Source organism: Labrus bergylta, chromosome 14 (assembly GCF_963930695.1).
Source record: "Labrus bergylta chromosome 14, fLabBer1.1, whole genome shotgun sequence".
Classification (NCBI taxonomy): Eukaryota; Metazoa; Chordata; class Actinopteri; order Labriformes; family Labridae; genus Labrus; species Labrus bergylta.
In genome coordinates this window covers 23917656-23938765 of record NC_089208.1, presented here as the reverse complement: position 1 = coordinate 23938765, position 21110 = coordinate 23917656, and the positions used below count along the sequence as shown (strand labels likewise).

The 21110-nt window shown below is 42.1% G+C and overlaps 1 protein-coding gene across 7 annotated transcripts in view; it reads right to left on the bottom strand.

Annotated features, from left to right (window-relative positions):
* auts2a (activator of transcription and developmental regulator AUTS2 a) overlaps positions 1-21110 on the bottom strand; it is a 342153-nt gene that overhangs the window by 168375 nt on the left and 152668 nt on the right. The gene's annotated exons all lie outside the window — the stretch shown is intronic.

The following is a 21110-nucleotide window of genomic DNA, read 5'->3' as shown; positions in this document are numbered from 1 at the left end:
CACTTCAATAGCTTGTACCTGGCCTGCTGCTGGGCCCATTATCCACTAATCCACACCCAAGCGGAACGTTTAAGTAGTTCTAAAAGGATTGGAGGGAGCAGCAAAGCTTTCACTGGAGCCATGCAATTAAGGCCAAAGAAATTATCGCACAGTTTAGATCCTATTCTCCTCCTTTGTAAGGGAGTGAGGAGAGGGATCAGGGAAACAACAGGTGAAAAGTTGAATACGGGATAAAAGATTAACAAACCAGCAAACAAACATGCAGCAAATAAAAAAGGTTGAGGGTATAATGAGGCACCAGAAAACCAGAATAAATACAGCTGGAAGTCCAGAACGCAAGACAGTTGTGACAAGCCCTATTAGAGAGTCCGTTAATCAAGAGGAAAATCCACTCCCTGTTGCACAGAAAAGCTCATTCCCAAAATACAGCGGAGGATTCCTCTCTACAAGATTATGTGCTCAAAATGAGGATGTGAGGGAATGCAGCAGACAGGTTTAATAACACCGCTGCAAATGCTGTTAAGAGGGGAATGCACAAAACTTTATTAAGTTGGCATTGCATTTGGGAGGGCTGCGTTACAGATAAATTGGTTTGTCCACCCAAACATGATAAAGATGGTTTACAAACAGGGAGTATCACAAAAATAGGAGGAAGCACTGCAATGACGCAAAATCACTGGGAGGAAAGATTGATCAGATATAGCTGATTACTTATATCACTGTGTGAATGGGTTTTGTCATTACATGAAGATGCCTCATTTCATTTTTTCTTGAAGCTGCCGTGTACAGGGATTGACTGAAAAAATCGGAAAGAAACCCACAACGATGTTTTCTTGAAGTGCCGAGCTGAACAAACTAACTGTCTTCAGAATAATAAAAGAAGTGGATACAGGGATTAAGACATGAGGCATCAGTGAGGAGAACAGGACAGCTGTTGGTTCCTGGCTGTTTTTTAAAGCAAGATTAACCGTTAAAGCTCTGTTCAACAAGGCTTTTCTTTCGATCTTTGTTAGGTTAAATTAAGATGACAATGACATGACAATTTAATGAATGTGTTTTAATACTGAAGAAGCCATTCATCGGGATCCCAAGAAATATAATCCACTTCAATCCTATCAAAATGTGTTTTTACCTGTGGAATATTCTATGCAATAACCTTTCCATCCATCTGATAGTGAGAGGTGAACATGTTGAGTATTTGAACAACTGGGGGCTAAGACAAATTTCACCAAGGGGACAATAAAGTGTATCGTATCAAATGGTATGGTATGGTAATGCATCGTATAGTGCGGTATGGTATCATATTGAATCGTAGCATATGGAATGGTATGGTATGGTATTGCATTGTATCTTATCGTACTGTATTGCATCTTATCATATGGTATGGTATGGTATAGCATCCTATTGTTTTGCATTGCCTCACAGTGTATTGCATGTATTTCTGATTGCTAAGTTTTTTTTTAATTACAGTATATATGTAATAATGACTTTTTCCATTTTTGATCATCCACTTGTTTACTGTTTTTTCTTTACATATCCTTCAGGTGCTGTAAACATTGCTGTACATTCACCCCAATGTGGGATCAATAAATTTGATCCTTTTTTTCCTTATCTTATCCTTAAAGAAAGGTCAGGACACTGAGATCGACCGACAGTATTGAGTTTTCTCAGAATACCCTTTCCTCTCTGAAAGACGTAACTAATGTATCTCTCTGTTAGTGTTGGGCCCCTCGTCGACTCGTTGACTGACAAGTTTCCCCCCCTCTTGGTCAGGATTCTTAAATCAAAACAAAGATGAGCCCATTTTTACAGGGACATTTGTAACGCACCTTATATCCCTTATACATACAATGCCGCAGGATAATTTCACTTCCATGTTCTCTCCACTTTGAGGGAACTGTGGAAAACATCCAAGTCAAACACGGAAAAGATGGAAGCAATAAACCCTGCTGGTAAATTCTGGTTTCACAATATAGACCCATCTGACTTCTTCTTTATTAAAAGTGTGTTTCTTATACAAACACTTGACTCTTACTTAAGACTTTGAGTTGAGATATTTTGGGATGTAAAGTAAAAAAAAACACATGACAGTTTCTCAGCTGACATCAAACCCCTGATGTTTCCCCTCCACCCACACAGATCCTTATGGTGCCGATATCACGACATCAGACTGCTGGCGGATCATTAGTTGTTGAGTTGAACTGACTGTATATGAACATCTGCACCATGGGAAACTATTTTAAAGAAGAAATACACTTCAGTAGAATGAGTCCTGTTTTTCATAAAAAAAGGACGTGACTCATACCCACAATATTTTTTTGTTTTAATAACACCAGCATATGAAAAATCCTTCAGCATGATATCATCCGTGCTTGTTTTTTTATTTATGCACAGATCCTTTCTCCGACAGGTATGTTTTATATTAAAGCTGGAGTTTGTGAAGAAATGTTGGGGCGACAAGTTGGAAACCTGACATGTGGTGCACAGATTTAAAATTAAATTAAACGTCACCGAGGCAAGAGTAGACGTTTGTTTTTGGTGCCTTGTTACAATAACTGCCATGTTAACCTTTACATATTTGTGTACTTTGCCAACAGACTACACATGTAAATCATTTGCTTTTCAAATTTAATACAAAGGTGTAGTCTTAACGGCTTCAGCTTGGTAAAAACAATTGAGTTTAGTATTAAGGGGGAAACATTCCTGTCAGGTGTTTTGGCGAGAAGTAAATCATTTTTTTCTACAGGGTTAAACTGTGCTCTTTAGAATTCATATCATTTAATCGTGGAAATGAATAAGGAGGTTTTATTGCCTGAAAATCAATAGGCGAGGGTTCAGTAAAGGCTGCCATCTTGAGCAGTGAGGAGTCAAACAGACATAAGGGACAGACCATCTCTCCCCCTCTGTCTCTTTCTCTCCCCTCCCTCACTGTCTTTCTCCGTCTGTGGTCCCCAGAAGCTATAATATCCATCCTAGGCGGTTCACTTGACATTTACTTGCCCTGCTTCTCCTGTAGCATTCCCCTTCCTAACTGCCAGTGCTCCGACTCTCCAGGGCTCGCCGACCGGGTGAACAGATAACAAACCTGTCAAGGCGGCTTTAGGGGGGGAATAAATCCAGAGCTGGGACTGAGGTGGATGATGTGTTCCAGAGGGTTACTCAGAGAGGAGGGGGGGGGGGGGGCTGACATGAGACGCCCTGTGAGGCCTGGACCCGTGAGAGGCTGCTAGCTGTAACGCTACTTTAAAAAGAGGGCACAGCCAATGCAACCTGATTAGATCTCAGTGCAGACATTTCAAATGGCTGGCCCCCTTTTTACCCTCCATTTCACCTATTCTTTACAAGCCGAGCCCCCCTCCTCACACCATCAAAGGAGCTGTCAGGGGCTCTTTCTTCAGGCGGGCAGACAGGTCAGGGGTGGAAGGTTGAGGTGGGGTGTGGCCTTTGAAGAAGGGACGGAGAGCACCTAGCAGGGATGTATGGAGGCTGAGGGCTGTCTTTAAGGTGCTGATAACATTCATGGTGATGTGTTCCCAAGAGGTGCACAAATGTCAACACTCTACTGCTATGGGCTTATAATTCTCTGAATAGGAAGGACAAAGAGACAGGGCAGGAGAGATGCAGCAGGCTCCTTTGTCAAGCATTTATCTCGGAAAATAATATGAAGATAATATTTTTTAAAGTAACAAGAAAGACACGTTTTTAGTTTTTTAATGCTTTGAGCGTGGTTTCTCTTTGAAAACATTAAAGCTGGAATATGTTATTTAAGAAGCACCTTGTTATATTGATTAGAACTGCACGTCTCTGGCAGTCCTGAAATTAGTATTTTACATTGAACCACAAGAAATGATTTGATGGCTTATGTGCTTGATTACCTCCTACCTGCCTCGCTGCAAGCTCTCTGCATGTGCACACATTACGCATGAGCAAAGCCTTCCAGCTAGCAAGCTAGTTGCACAAGAGTGTAAGAGAAAGGTCGTTGGATATTGTTTATTTATGACAATTAGATTATTCCTGGCACTGTAGCCACTTATCTGTTTAGTTGTTTTGGTTGTGGTTGTTGACAACACAATCTCAGTAGACGGCTGTTCACCATGAGTCAGGTTCACTCGAGGTTTCTGCCTGATAAAAGGATGTTCTTTCCTCACCATGTTTACGTTGCTGAATGTTGCCAAGTGCAAGATTAATTAATTGATTGATTGATTGATTGATTTGTACTTCTCCCCAATGCTTTTCTTTGGATTTCTTCAGCACAAGCAGTAACCCTACGGGGGCCAAGACCTAAGGGCCAACAACTGCACTACCTCCAGTGGCCACTTGAGGCCGGCATTAAAAGGAAGTCAATCAGGCTCTAAGTGAAAATAGCAAATTGTACAGAAAAAATGGAGATGCACAAAAAATAACCAAAGAAAGAGAAACACTAAGCCGACACTAACCAACAGCCATAGCACCAGCACTTATTTATTTAATACTGTTATTTATGTGACAACTGCTTTACACTATTCTCCACTATCTACTTTTTTTAGACCACAGTGCTTTTAACTATTTTGTTTTTATGTTGAGCTTTTAATGTCATCTGTGTACGTCTTTAAGTTGTTTAATTCATGTTTTTATGTTTGCTGCCACCGACAAAGAGCTGCTACACATGTCTTTGGTTGTTTATTATAGCAATGAGAATAAAGACCTATTCCATTGTATTCTATAATTAGGGGCACTTATCCTCTTTAATATCACAAATCAACAAGTACAGTAAGCTACCTCTACAAATACAATCTCATTCTGTTCGAAATTAAATCTGTTCACTCTGCCATTTTTTAAGCTAATTAATTATCGCTGGCACGGAGAGTATAGCTTTGATAACACGTTGTTTCATAATCCTTGCTACTCGCCAGCACCACCCTCTTGTGCAGATCGGGTAACTTCTGTCTGTACTTAAAACCAACATGCCATCACCACAGGCCTTGTGTAGGCAGGTCAACAAAGGTAAAGGTGGCCATGTTCACATCTTACGTAGTCCTGCACCATAGGTGGAGAGGCAGTAAATGTCATGTGTTTTGTGGGTGGAGCTTTGGCATCATAACGGTTGGACCTCTTTCTGGCTCACTCTTGCTGGTTTCTCCAAAGTTGCCTTCCCCAGCTTTAAGCAGAAAACCAAAGGTATTTGGGGTAAACAGACAGTCTCCTTGTCTCAATGAAAAAAATCCCCTTCTGTAATCTAATTATACTCATCAATCCCTCACAAAACCAATTAGGGATAATGGATGGATCCTAATTGATCTCTTAACAATCCCTTGAAACACCTATGGTAAGTAAGTACCTGATAATTGGCTTACTGTACAGTCATCTTCTGTGTAATGCAGAACACACAGGGTTTCTAAACCCTCACTGTAATATTACATTGGTGAAATGTCACTAACTGATGTACAAAGAGCTGTGAACATGTGCTTCATACCATTAGAGACTCCATCAAATTACTCACCAGCCAATGAACTGAAGGCATACGAAGAATTTGATAGACTGCTGCCGCTGTGTAGTACATTAACTTGGAGAATTGGCAAAATGTCCTTTATTTCGGTCGGGGTACGTCAAGCGTTTTTGAGCAAACCAAGTGAGGCGTGCCTGCTAGAAATTGGAGGGATGGAGACGTCCCATGATGGTGCTAAAAACTGCACATCAATTACCTGAAGCACTGAGGCCTGTCCGCTCCATCTACATCCGAGCGGTGCCTGTGAGGAAACCAAAATGTCAGCCAGATATCCACGCATCATCGTTGGAGAAAGGGAGTTTTTAAATAAGAGGGAAAAACATGGCATGCTATACTCTGGCATTGCTTTCATGGTTGTTGTTGTATATTCCAAACTAATGGAGTTAGCTGGCACTGATCTGCAGTAAACAGCCTTAGCGAGGCTTAGCAAGCAGCCTGTGTTAGACTAAGCCGTGTTTATTATCAAGCACAATCCTCAGTCTCATCAATGCTCAGAGAAAGGCACGGATGAATAAATGCATATTGTTTAGCTTAGGGTTAGCCAGAGCGGGAGCCACAAATGAAAAAAAAAATGAATTTAAAGCAGATGGTTAAATCTAATAAGAAAAACAGAGGAAGGGGGGCTGAGATAGAGGGAGACAGCAACAGAAAAGAGGACAGAGAGAGAGAGAGAGAGAGAGAGAGAGAGAGAGAGAAATAAAAAGAAAAACCCAAGCACACTGGCTGCCTTTTCACTCCTGTTTTTCAAAAAGCTGTAAAGCTAACAGGGAGAGGGAGGGAAAATACAAAGGCCTGTGTTCTCATTTTCAGTCTGAGAGCCCCACCAGGACCACTGAAACTTGCTTGATTTCCCCAGTCCAATTATATCTCTGTGCTCAATCCTTCCAGAATAGCAACATCACACCCAGGGACGCTGTCTGCCTAAGCGCAGCGTGCCTAATGGAGTCCCAGAAGTTGACTTCATTTCATTGCTCCTAACTAATGGGCTGTGATATTTTCCCAAACTGACTGCAGCTCTGCCCCCTGGAAGCTCGTCAGCGCTGCGTCGGACCCGGCCCAGCAACATGCCAGCCTAACAACCCCCTCCAATCCCATCCACCCACCACCGCTGCTGCTGCTGCTTCTCCGCCAACGCCCTCTCCTCCCCTCCCAGTGCTCATTAGTGCTTACTAGCCGGTCGCTGATTGTCAGAGGGCCCCTGTGATGCAGGCTCTCCCTGTGCGGGCGGCCTGCTGTGGTGAATTTAAAAGGACTTTAATATAACTGGGCTGAGGAGAGGAGGAGCAGCCAGGGACAGGTGGGAGAGAGCGAGGACGAGGAAGAGGAGGACGGTACAAACACAGGGCCACAGCTGAGGACAGACACTCTTTCAGGACCACCTATTGCTCTCCGATGGATACTCGTGCCCGGAACACAAGCATGAGAAGAAATAGCCGCACATAAATTCAGCAGAATGGGTCCCTGTCCGGCCATATTGTGGGCACAGAACGGTCCTCCAGATGGCTGAGGGACACACCAGTGGTGCGATACAATCACTGGCATGGCAGAAGTATCAGGAATAAATATGAAGAGCTTTAGATCACCTAGACTCTGCCAGCAAAGAGTTTTTCTATCACAACATTCATTTTGATGACACATTTTAAAATCGATCCGGGTATAACTGCGAGCAGTGGTGGACAAAGTACACAGCTTCATGCCTTGAGTCTCCTGGTTAAAAATGACTCCATTACAGGGCGCTGGTGGCGCAGTGGTTAGTGTGCGTGCCCCATGTATGGAGGCTGTGGTCCTCCAAGCGGGCAGCCCAGGTTCAAATCCGACCTGACTTTATCCACTGTCCTATCTCTCCATTAAAGGCACAAAAAGCCCCAAAATAAATCCATTACAAATGGAAGTATCTCAGTCAGATTAGGACTTGAGTACTGGGGTAAATGTTTTTAAAAATACTTAAGTATACAAACTAATTTAAAAAAGCGTTGCTGAATTTCTCAATGCATGAAGTTACGGCTGCAACCTTCCTGGTATTACAGTGTAAGTGAGTGAAACACCGGTTGCACAGAAGATGTTTTTTTTTGATGATTTTTGTTGGTTATTTATGGTCTTGGTCTAGTCTCGGTCTTGCCCTGTCTTGGTCTTGGACTCTGTCTCAATCCCTATATGTCCTGGTCTTGTCTCAGTTTCGGATCACTCTGGTCTTGGTTAGTGTGGTCTTGACTTCAACACTATTATATTTATAAAACTGTATATGTCTGTTATTCAAACCCCACAGTATACTTTGAAGTTGTTGGAGTCATTTCAACATGGGAACATGAATATGAGGATAAAACCTAATTCGTCATGAAGTGTTTCCATTTAAACGAGGCCTCTCGTTTAGCATTAGAATCTCATTCAGCCAAATGGGACTACATTTCAAGAAGTGCAGGTGGAGAGCCAAATTGTCTGCTCTTACGGCTTACACAGAGGTTAATTATTCTCATAATTACACCTACAAACGTCAAAGATTTGTTTTTCTCCCTAATTGACAAGAGAGTTAGCAGTGGACTATATTAGCTGTGCAGGGTTGTTCTTCACCACGGTGAAATGCTTAAAAGTGCCTTTTATGTGCAATGCATATAAAAAGCAATTAGTTTTTTTTTCTCTTTGCCTTTTAGCTGCAGTGTAATCTGCCGGGTAGATTCGCCAAGGATAAGAGGGAAAACTGTAATTATGCACATTATTCACCTTCCTAAGTGCAGTACTCAAACACAAAAAGCTAAAATGCCTAAATGCACTACAGCAGGTTGTCCTCATGCAAAGTGCGGGTCAGGCTCCAGCAGGCTCTGAGAGCTAATGGCAGTGAGTGGTGCTCCTAACACATGCTCTGGCTCTCTCAGGGACACAAGGGAGTTAAGTGCCGTGCTCCCTACTGCTGATTATCGCACCTTGGCCAGCATGCCAGGTCTCCCTGCCCTCCAATGCATTGATCTCATTTGGCTGGGAGATAAGGCGGTAATTGGATGAGGGCTTGGAATCAGATGGCCCTGCCTGGTTTGGCTAATTCCACTCTTCCTGGACACACTGGGCCCGGGGCCAAGGGGGCAGGCCAAGGTTAATCCCATCCAATCCCCTGTACTATGTGGGCCTAAGCTGCCCCTTTTGACCTCTCGCTGCTACCCAAACACAGCTGATGTGACTCCTTTTAAACAGGTCCGAGCTGATCGTTTAATTAGTTTACCAGAGATTTTACAACAATGAGCTATATTGTCAAATACAGAGGCGTGCTTTAGAAGACACAGGGGGGACATATCCGCTAACGAAAACACAGCTGAGGGTGTCTGAAGAGCCAGTCAAATGTTCTAATTAGTAAGGTTGAGGGGGGAAAACATCATAGAATAGGCATCAACAGTACCACAACATGCTCAAATGGCTTCAAACTAAATTAGCTCAATCTCCTTCTTGACAGTCATTAGTTTCTCCGAGCATCTTATTTTGACACCAACTGGTGTAGACGTCATGTTATTTAAAAAAGCACTTGGCATCTATACTAAAGGGTCTGAAGGTTTTTGGTTTTTTTTGTTCACCCGTTTCGGTGACAAAGCTTTGATATTCGACACCTCGGATATGAGAACAGGCTGAGCTTATTCACACTTGGAAATACTAGAAGAAGAATTGTGTCTTCTGCATTTTCCATTTTTCTATTATCGTGGTGGATGATATGGAAGAGAAGACGGAGACAAATGTAATTGGTGACATGTCACTATATTACAGCTGAAATCCTGCTCTTGAGGGCACGGATCTGCAATATGTCATGGCCGGTTTGACTGATATGCATATGTGATGCAAAGTGGAGCGAATTTGCGATTATGCAGAACATTTTCCAATGAAAAGGCCAAGTGCAATTTCACCCTTTCTTCACCGTGAGACCACAGCAGCTCCATATACCTAAGATGGCCAGGAGATTAGTCCTCATCGCTTTATTCTATTGACACATTATGTAGTCGGAGATGGGATTTGTCCATGTGAAATAAGTCTCTCAAAAGGCTCAGAAAGCCTCAACAGGAATGAATGCAGCAGGGGGACGAACGCCTCTTGGGAAAGACTAATCTTCTTATTGCGTACATTTATTCAATTCTAGTGTCAATATCAAGCACAATCAGAACAGGCCATGTGACAAGTGCTTTATGTGTTGGCTGATAGTGGATGACAGAAAGTAGACGTAATCACCTGGGAGTACATCACTGCTGACAGCTCCGGATCAAAGCTTTGCTCCTGCAGATTAATCAGGAATTGTAATGCATCATAAAAATAACTTCAATGGAGAGCCATCGTATATGGCAAGCTGTTCATTGATCAGAAGTTCACAGACGTCGACAGCTGCAGTTTACACAAGTGGAAGTAATCCCCTAATAATCCCTGGAATATCTCTTTGAAACCAAATCACAACTGAGATGATCGCACAACCTTAAACCCATGCGCCTGTAAACTGTTGTTGGAAAATCCCAGAAGTACAAGGCACCTCATGTTAAAAGATAGATATCAGATGGTAGTCAAGATGTTTTAGAAAATGTAATAAAAAAATGAATTCCACCAACAAAGATTTGTTTGTGACACATTGTTTTCTCATGAATTAGGGGCTACAATGCATACAAAACACAAAGAGGATACACAAGCAGGCATGGTGCTGGCAAAAAAAAGTCAAGAAATTGGCTCGTGTATACAGTATGTCTCAGACATGGGTGTGGCAAATCCCCTAAGCTTACCTCAATGTTAAGGCCCCCAACTTTCCAGTTCCTCTATACATGACATTTGGCAGCCATATGTAGCATACTAAGCTCTATAAGAAGTCTCCTGTAGATATACCCTGAAACCAACAGGAAAGGAGAAACACAATGCAACAGTTCTGGCAAAATAAAACAATCGACTTAATCATATACTTCATGCCACTCTATCCTAGAATGCACAATTCTCAATGTGTTGTTATTGCAGAGGAAAAAATAACAATGCTGTACAGTAAGTGCATTTGTACTTGCAGTCTCTACGTTGTGCAGGGACAGATGACAATTTCAGGTGCTAGGATTGAATTTTCATTTCAAATCACAGCGAAGCTCAATATCAAAGTCTGATTTCAAAAAGTACTGGCATCAGCTGGTTGCTCTTAACAAAAAGACCACATATAGGACCGAATCTCCGGTGAAAATTGGGATACTAACAGAGACGATTGGAGGCAAGATGAGGCAGACGGTTGTGTGTTATAAAGACAAGAGCAGAATGGCCATCCTGTGGATTCCCGGGGCCTGACATATAGATTGCAGATGGATAAGTGCACGTTAAAACAATATCCCGCCAACCAAAAAAATCATTTCTCATAGCTTCCTCTATTTACTCAAAGGCTGCTCATCTCCCACTGGGGCAGAAACAAATGAAAATGTTATTTCTCTACTCATGAACTCATACCTAGTCTGGTTTTTCACTGCTGGCAATTTCATTTCTCTTCCAAATTTGACTTAAGCCCACGACTTGTGGGAAATAATGTCTCTGGAATAATCTTGTGCAGCTGTTATTCCAGAGGTATCATCTCTCTGTCTTTCTTGGTATATCTATGTGTCTGTCTGTCCATCTTTCTACTGTATCTATTTGTTTCTTGTTGGCACTGTTGCCTTGTGGTTTAAGGGAAATTGTGCTTGCTTCTGAATTAGAAGTGATGTGACATTCAATGCCTCACAGTAATCCTGACAGAAACAGCGGCCTTGAATAAGACAAAACATGCCATTCTGCGCACATGGGGAAATAAAGGCTTTGATGCTTTTACACTCAGTCTAGCAAAGTGAAAAACATGGGCTCAACCAAATGCACATGCAAAACATTAGAGTGACTAAATGTTCCCAGACTGAGAGTGTGGCGTCACTTCTCTGTTCTCTGAATGACACTTACAATCACAATTCAGTTTTTCCATAGTCCACAGCGTTTGTCTGCTCGTATAAAGCACAAAAAAGAATCAAAGCAGCGACTTCAGTTTTTAAAGTTGTTTTTCTATTGTGTAAACCTTACCAAAGTTTTTAGCATCACTGGTATTACTCCTCTTTAGAAAACATTTACCATCCTGTTTATACTGCTTTTTGGTGAAATGTAGCGATGGACAAATGGAAGGTTACCAAAAAGAGGATTGGAAACTTATCAGAGATTGTTCCTTTGGAAAACAGTTTGCAACAGGGTGTTTAATAAGTCCTTTTTGTTTTGCTTTTATATGAATCTTAAGAAGAGTAACATTACAGTTTGTTTAACAAAATATGTTCAGGACTTGGGGTCTGGTCTTTGCCTGCAATTAGACACTAACATATTTTCTACTCTGACTTAAAATCTGCAGCTACATTACAAGTCAAACCTGGAGTCCAGTGTGATTCAGTATATCTGGCAGAATTAGTTACAGCTTCATTTTGAAGCTTTTTCAGTTAGATTTTTGGTGGATATATTTTTATTCATATTGATTGAAATACTTGAAGATTTAATGTCAACTGTGTTCCAATGTCACAAGGCAGGTGAATAAATTCAATCAAAATAGCTGCACAAAACACTTCCTCAAAAACTGACTTAAGCACCAACCTCTTCTGCAATATCTCTTTGGTAACCTGTTTTATTGGTTTACTGAGGACTTAGATAAATAGTGTGTTCAGAGCAGCAGTTGCCTTATTGTGTTGTTCTTAACCGCCATTTACATTCAAAGAAGAAGTAGAGACAGACGGCACGTCCAAAAAAAGACATTAGAAAGTAAAACAGTCAAATTGTTTTGGAGCACTTTCGTTGTGCTTGACTTTTGAACTTATTATTCTGAAATGGAGACTTCAAATGAAGGTCATAAATTACCGTAAAAAGGGGCAATATACATTTTCACACGTTTTACCTTTTCTAACTTTGAGATGGCAGAGTTTAGGTGAAAATTCCTGAATTCTTTCATTTATTTTATGGTTCCCAAATAATCAAGTGACCACAAAGTGATTTTTTGGTCCTGTGCACATCTTCCCCTCGGCCACATGGCGCCTTAATAGTGCAAACTTGTATTCACACTTACACAAAACTTTTTGAAATTTCCCAAAATTGTTGGGGTGAGCTGCATGTGTGAATGCAAACTGCTGATTTTTTTTGACCTGACTTTACCTGGAGTTGGTCCTGTCATCCTCTTGGTAAAACTTTTGTGTGAAGTTTGGGTGATGTGATGTGTAAATATAGCAGGTAATATTCAGGAAATTTATCGCTAGCTACTAGGCGGGCGTGATGATGTTTACATCACACAATCAGCAAGCAACCAGAGCAATCATGTACAGTACTTACTATAGCTAGTTTATACACTTTTCTACTCAACAGCATGTTCCAATCATCCGTTGACACTGAGATTACGTTCAATTACAATTAGCATCGATATAAGGTGAAAACTTGGAGTACAACTTGGTTGCTTTGTCTGGCATTTCCAAATCTTCTGTTGAACATCATGTCCTCCCCTCTTGTCTGACAGGGAAAGTCTCCCACTGAGAGTTTTATATGTGAACAGGCAAATCAGGAAGATTTCCGGGGAAGCTTGTCCGGAAATTTTGAAGAAACCTGCAGGAGTGCATATGTGAAAAAGGCTATTTTTTTCTGACTACCAGAGACATAAAACATTCAAGTCATTGTTTTGTTTTTAAAGCCTGTAGATCAATGGCACTACAATAAAGCATATGAAAAATCCAATATTTTGCTTACACATGAAGCTACAGCTGTTACAAAACTGGAAATAAACACTTACTCCCAAGAGCTGTGCAATCCAAAAAGTGTTTTAGAGCACAGAGATGAGAGAATATTCAAAATCTGCAAAACACATATACTTGACTGCATTTTCCCAACAAGGTAAAAGAGCAAATGCGTATTCAACTGCTGTGCTCCATCCAAAGGCATGATATAACGGACTTGGTTCATGAACCAGCAGACCTTACTGTGTAATCCCCATACAGCACTCTCAGCCTCCTGTGCCCTTCAAACAAACTCAACAAGACTCAACACACCACACAAACACAAACACACAAATCTCTACCCTCCCACACAGCGTCTTTACCCTGCAGCTAAACTCCCTGGTACAAACATACACACACCAGGGACTCACATATATAAAACACACAAATGAACATAAACATTTGCTCCTTGGAGAGGTTTGCATCAACCCTTGGTTAGTCATGCGGCCTGCATTATTATGGGTTAAATAATTAGAAAACATGCTCGCAGTCAGACATACACCGAATTTCCCCCTGGGATTGATAAAGTATTTCTTATTCTGATGCACTGAAGAAGAGAATGTGTAAGTACAGAGAGATGTTTCCATCATTTCTTTGTTTACAGTAGCTGTGATGAGCAAGGGGAGAGTGTAAGGATGATTTGTTGGCTCAGGAGAGTAAGTGATATGTGGCAGTGAATGGCCGGTAATCATGTTTATGAGGCGGAGATGGTTCTGGACTCCTGGTGTGTCTGATTGTGTTTTCTCTGGCTCCCAGCTTGGGCCTGAGTACACCCCTACCAGGCCATTGTGATTGAAGTGTGCACTCTCACTCGGCTTCTCCTTGGGGGGTAAAAAGGTGCGTTTAATACCGTTTCTGTGCGTTTGTGTTTACGTGCATGTTGGCTGGTGTGTTTTCATAAAGAAGGAATGTCAGCCGATGAAGACCTCCCATCACAAAAGAAAGCACAGCTTCCCCTTTCTCCTTGCATGCAGCCAGTTCCCACATTGCTCACATTGCTATGGCAACCGGCGCTCTCTCTCTCTCCTTGGGCTCTGCATGCATCCAATCAGAGTGAGACCTTTGTAGAGATTCCTCCGGGCTCCACTTATTCAACTTACCCCACCGGAACAGCCTCCATGCTGAAAAGGCTGGAACAAAGAGAGGAGAGACTCCCTCACCGCAGCCCGCTATGACATAAAAAATTGGGGCTACAAGGTCGGGTTACCGGGAATGCGGAAGTAAGACGTATGGCCAAGAGCTGCAGGACGCATGGCAAAAGCAAAAACAGGGAGGTAGCACACAGCCATGGCCAATTTCAGTGGAAATTATATGGAACAGGATTTGCTATTAGAAGCCTCGGAGCCTGGATTCTTGGCAAGTATAATGCGGCTCTGGCACTGGTTTAAGCTTGATAAGTCAAAATGGATTCCGGCTGAGCCTATTTATGTCATTCCTGAAAACATATGGATAGGATTCAGGCGCTCAATACTTTCAACCTTCAACAATGACATTCAACACCAGTCCTTCAGTCCATTAATCTTCCATGAGAATAGATTTATCATCCACAGCTCTGAGGGATTGCGTTCAGTCAGCATCAGCCTGAACTGTATTTACCACAGCGACCTCGCTCTGTATCAATTTCAACAATTAAAGAGCCTCATTTTGCTGGGTGTACAGTATAACGTACATACAATAAAGGTCACACAGTTCTTTCAAATCCTTTGTTTTGTGTCTTAGGCCTCGAGGTGTGGTAAATAATTAGCAGAGGTAAACTAGAGCCAAATATCTTGATCCCAAGGGCTTCTCTGAGGTCACAAACACACTGTGCTTCCCTCGGTTTTTTTATATTTATGGACAGTAGATTATGCAGAGTCTGAGTTAAACACTTGTGAACATGGGCAGTCATGCCTTGAGCACTTGTAGGGACAAGCCATTCAGCGGGGGCCCCTCACAGGCCCCTGATGGACATTCAGCTGTTGGGGTGCTGGCAGGGCGATGGAGCCGCAGCATAATTTTGCCCGACTGCCATGTCACAGAGTGTCACAATCTGTCCCTGACACCCTGACTGCAGGCGATGAACGAGTCAATGGGAAAGAGAAATAAAATAGAGGGAGATAAAAGAAGAAGGGGCTTGATTTTGGAGTGCCAGAGGTGGTAATAAGCATATCTGGCCACTTCCCGGTTTGACAGCCAATTCATCAGTGTGATTCACAGTCAAAGGTGGAGGCAATTCAAGGAATCTGTGTCTGGATCCTCTGGTGAGCTGACTGTGTGGGTACAAGAAGACCTTGTGTAAAAAAATAAAGGACAAAAGAGATAAAAGCTTTCATTGTGGACATGATCTCTAAACTGGTACAAAATGCTTGATAGATAAGAAGATTAAGGAAGCCAGTGATTATGAACCCCAGATGGCATGAATCAAAGAGGAAGTCATCCTGTCACACCTTTGACTTTATTTGGTTCCATATTTGTTTACAAAGGTGGATGATCTTTAGATTTTAGCATTAACATAAACTTGAATTGTTTTTAATAAGTTCATAGTCTATTAGACCTTTCAGGACTTCTCGTACAGGTCATTTTATTGTTCCAATAAGTAGTTCAAAATGCTCCAGCTTCTATATCCTCAACAATACCTTCTTTCAAAGTAAGGGATATAGGTAAGATGGACAGAGTTACATGTGTGGATATGTAATCATGTGCTTTCCAAAAATATATGTTGCCACTCTGTTTTGAGTATGAAATACAATACAGACAAGATTATAGCATATTTCAGATACTTGAATGTAAGAAGTTAAACTAGATATGATTAGTGGAGGCAGAAAGAGTAAAAATCAAAGCTATTTATTTGTGTGTTTGCGCACATGTATCTCATGCCACCCAAGTATTAGTCAGTGCCACGTAAAAAAAAAAAAAAATCTGGCTCTGCCCGTGACTGTATGATGTATATTTTGGAGGGGTTATGTATTGACTTCAGTTGCCATTCTGGTTCCCTGGTTTTCAGACTGAGACAAAATAATAGGATAAGATAGGATACCATTAAGTGTAAACACACTTATATACTTTGTCAGCTGAAACACAGAATTGTAAATTAAAACTGCTCGGGCCTAGTGGTTACTGTGCGCTCCCCTTGTACGGAGGCCAGAGTCCTCCAAGAGGGCTGCTGGGGTTCAAATCGGACCTGTGGCTCCTTTCCCGCATGTCAACCCCCAGTGTCTCCCTCCTTTAATTAAAACTGCTTTATTCAGTGTAACTGTGACTTGTGTCACATCCTCTGCTAGCACTGCATTGTTTTTTTTGTTTTTTTCAAAGTGCTGTATGAACAGAAATCTGCTGCTCATTTCTTACCTTCACTGCACATGCTACAGTCTCAGCAGAGTACGATCCTACGATAATGAGCTAATTATAGGTACAGCATTCCTTCTTCCATATCTAAATGCTCGTCTCTAATAGGAAACATTTCAAATTATTGAGAGGCAGACAGATAATTGATGCAAGCAATTACAAGTTCTGTGTCGGAGCAAATTGGACAGTGTATCTGGACATGTAGGGGGACTGTGACCTCATTTACATCAGAGTGTCAGGAAGTAATTGGAGAATGTACTGAGGAGGTGGGACGGGCAAAGTGTAATGTAGACCATGCAGCTCTGGTCACATTACATAAGCGGTTCACATGGACGGGGAGATCCAGTTCAGACAAGAAGCTTAAGGAAAAGCCAGTACTCAGGGGTCAAGGACAAAACATTCTGTGCAGCTTTGGTTCGCTCCAACAAACGTAATCATAAAAGTGATTTTTACAGCAACACATATACTTTGTGACAGACGTCCCTTTCCAAAAGCTGTTATTTGAGTATTTCACCACATGCACATTGGGAATGGGCTGTCATGATTTAATCTGAAAGCCAGTAATAACTGAGAGCAGTTTTACTAGCCATTAAAGAGACCCTGGCTGTGTTTGGGCTGAAACGGCTTCAAAAGCCCGGGAAGACGACGTGCTTGACTTTTAACAATATCACTTCCAGATGTTTCATTACAAAACAACTTTCAAAGACTTCACCGCAAGAAAACCTTCTCGTGTGAGTGCAGCCAGGACACACGAGTATGGATTTCAGGAACCCACAATTTTCCAATTTTCATGTCAGATGGAAAAACCAGCAAGCATAACCGGAGTAAAACCAATTGAGCGCCAATATTAATAATAGTAAACTCTACATACAAGCAGGCCAACACATGAAGCCTTACCCTATTTTCCAGCAGTTTTTCCACACAATATACTGTTAAAAGGCGTTGTCCAAAACCATTAGATTGCATTGCATCTGTTTCCATTTGACAGGCAGAATTGACTCTGTAGAAAAGCTAATGCAGGATACAACAACAGGAAGCTTTGGATGACAATACAAATGACCCCTGAATTCTAGGGGTGCATTCATTACAGCCTGCCTCTTGTGCCTCTCATCAGGCTGGCTAACGCTGACTGGCAGGCTCTGACCCACTACTCCAGAGCTTCTCTCTATTGCACCCGCCTCTCATCAAGAGCCTTGGGTGGAAAAAAAAGGAGTAACATGCTGTTTACTCGCAATCCCAGGCCCGTAATTGCCAATTTATTTGATAGGCAGCCGGGTAATGATGGCATTTCACCCCTTGCCGCAGAGACTAAACAGGAGTGATTCATCCTGAGCTCCCTGCCCTCCCTGATCCAGCAGACTCCCCCCGCGAAGGACTGCTGCCTGCCTCTACGCCTGCCACCCAGACTGAAAGGGTGGGGTGTGGTGGGGGGGGACACAAGAAGGGGGGGGGGGGGGGGGGTGGCTTGCCATGTCAAGCTTCAAACGAACCCAGAAGGGAGCCCAGCGCTTCAGAGCAAATGCGGCTAAGCCTGCCAATTTAGCTGGGGTTTGGGGTTGAGACAAACACAGGCGAGCTGATGTGCCATTTGTAGGCCTTAATGAGCTGGCAGGACGGAGTGAGGAGGGAAGGCAAGTGGGAAAGAGGAGGCTGCCAGGCCTGACCTCCGATGGCCTTCGCCTCCCTGCCAGGCAGTGCCAGGTCGGCAAACTCAGTTCATCTGCTTCATCGGAGCGTGTTAGCTCTGTGAGAGAAAGGGAGTGCTACAGCAAATACCATTAGAGAACTGTTGGTCTAATGAACAGTTCCGGTCAAAGCGAGTTCCTGTCTCACACTGCTCCCTGATACTAGTGACTTGGATGCTTTCTCTTTGTCTAGGAGCAGTGAGGGAGCCTCTCCCTGCAGCTAAATCACACGAGCCATCTAGTGTGTGTGTTTCAACCAAAATAGAACAAGCACAACAACTACCACGGCAGAGCCTGCAATTATAACCTGGACAATATCTGAAACTATTTTGTTCAAAGTCAATTAAATGTTGTCTTGTATTATAAAAATAACGACAACCCAAGAAAAATCAAGCGGTTGTTTTCCTTTTTTTTTTTTAATCTCACAATTTTCTTTTTCCACCTTCTTCTAGTCTGGGGAAAAGAGCTCTGCTACAAAAGCTTCAACTTGCACCTCTTGCAACGTGTGAAGTGGATTTTTACAGCATGGCTGGAGGGGACTTGTTCACAAACCTGCAGGGACCTGAGATGAAGCCTCGCACTGTGCAACTGTCTAAGGTGACAAGGGGGCCTAAAAAGTCCGTCTTCATGCTCCTAAGCTTTCAGCAGCCCTTCTGACGACACGTTCAGTCTCCTGTGGGGTGTCTTGACCAGACAAAGCCGGGGGAACCGGTACTGTGCTGAGAGGCTGGAGTGTCTTTCAGGTGGAAATGATTACAGAGGGAAAAAGATGAGAGTACAAGTCTACCTGTAAGTTCTGAAAATAAAGTAGGGGTGTAATTTGGAATTTAGGACACATTGGCAGGTTATTTATATTCTTCTTATTTCATTTTATTCACAATATTCAAAATGAAAAATCAGGATAAGATGAAAGAGTGATCAAGCACTTGAAGGAACAGGGTTGTGACTACAGATGACTAACGTCATGACTACAGATCGTAGCATGATGTAACTCTGTATTCATGTTTTATTAGTGTCTAGTGTAAATCATCACCAAGAGGTTATCTTATTGGAGGGAAATGGTTAGCCAGTGAGGCCAACCAGATGACACCGTTGACGACAATAGCAAAGGATTAACACATTACAAAGAATGACTGAAGAAAAGCATGAAGCAAAAGGCTCTAAACCAATAACCAATGTAACCAATGCATTCTTGCACAGGCTTGTATCCATCTTAAATGTAGCTATAAGTGGGATCATTCTATCGAGATCTACTGGAAGGGAGGGATATTTTAACTTTTCTGAAAGGCCCTTAATGCAGAGGTCTTTGACGTAATATCTGGTGTTACCATGGGAACGATAAACAATGTCTTGTGTGTCATGTGCAGCTCCATCATGGTGACCGTCTCGGAAGACACGGGCAGTTACAACTATAATATTACTCCTTAAACCTGCATTATTCTATAGTAAAAACAGTATAGTATTTTACAACATATTGTTGCTGTAAAACTATGTTGTATTATTAGCTTTGACATATCCCCATCCCCGCTACATCTAATTATGCCATATTAAGAACAAAAAAAACATAGAATTTGAGGGATTCTAACAAATAGATGACAAACTTAAAGCTCTTTCATTTTTATACAACAGTCACAGTGAAGCATATTAATCCTCCATATGTTGTGGATCAAACCTCCTGGCTTGGTATCATAAAGAACAGCCACCACAGTGCTGTCTGACAGAAATCAGCAAGTATCATTTCAATTTCTGTTGTCAACATCAAATTACTTATTTCATTTCATGCCCAGTCAAGCATCGTAAAGCTACACGCAGAATCAGTTTTGCTCCAGTTGTTCGGCCGTGTCTTTCTCAAAGACTAGCTTGCTTCCCAACTGACAGCTTTAATTATGGCCGGTTATCTGATCGCTTCACTGTCGATTCTCCACACAAATCAAAGTGCAGGGGTTGCTGTCTGGCAGCGAGGTCCCTGGAGACTGCTCGCTTTACATCCTGAATATGTCACATTCATGTTCTTCTGCCGGTTAATGCTCGCCTTCAGCTCCTCCAGGAGGAACGAGAAGCCGGGTAACTACTGTCTTTTATTGTATCAGTTATAAAAAACCTCTAGGTGAAAGATGGTGAAAGAGCGAGAGAGAGAGAGAGAGTATGTGTGTCTGAGTTATACAGAGCTCTTAAGCGAATGTATTCAAGTCTGCACTTACACTCTTTAAAAGTTGTAGTACAAGTGCTCTGCCGAGGTTGAGTTTTTTTGGTTCAACACCAAAAGAAGTGTGACAAAGTGGGAAACATCAGATGAATAACTTACCTTTGTTCTGTTCAAATACTTTGGCTGCAAGGCCACACATATGATCATGATATTAGAGCAAAGCTTACAACACGTGTGCTGGAAGAAAAAGCTCTGAAAAAAGATTGACCATACCAACTTCATTTCACAGTCAAAAGTATAGAGAGGCTATTTTTTTTTTTTACCGTGTCAGTTCCTAACTGTGAAGTGTGGGTAACATGAAGGTTGTTTGACGCAACAATGCATGCGTCTAACTGTCCATGTGTAAAAAAAAAAATTTTGTTGCACAGACAAAAGGCTTAGAACAAGAAATTTAAAAGTTAAAACATCATTAGAATTTGGACATTTTTGACATTGAATAGACGATGAAGTTTTAAAAAAACTCAAACTGCAGGTTAGAGAGAGGTATGGCACTGTGCAGCAGGAGGTCTGGGTTTGAATGGCACCCAGTCACAGCCTGAACCAATCATGACTCGACCAGGTGATCCCAACCCAAGTTGAGACAAGACAAATACTTACCTACTCATGTCAGTTATCAGCATGTTACTAAAATATGTCAGTAACTCCATCTTTATTGATTTGACATAGTAGGAGGC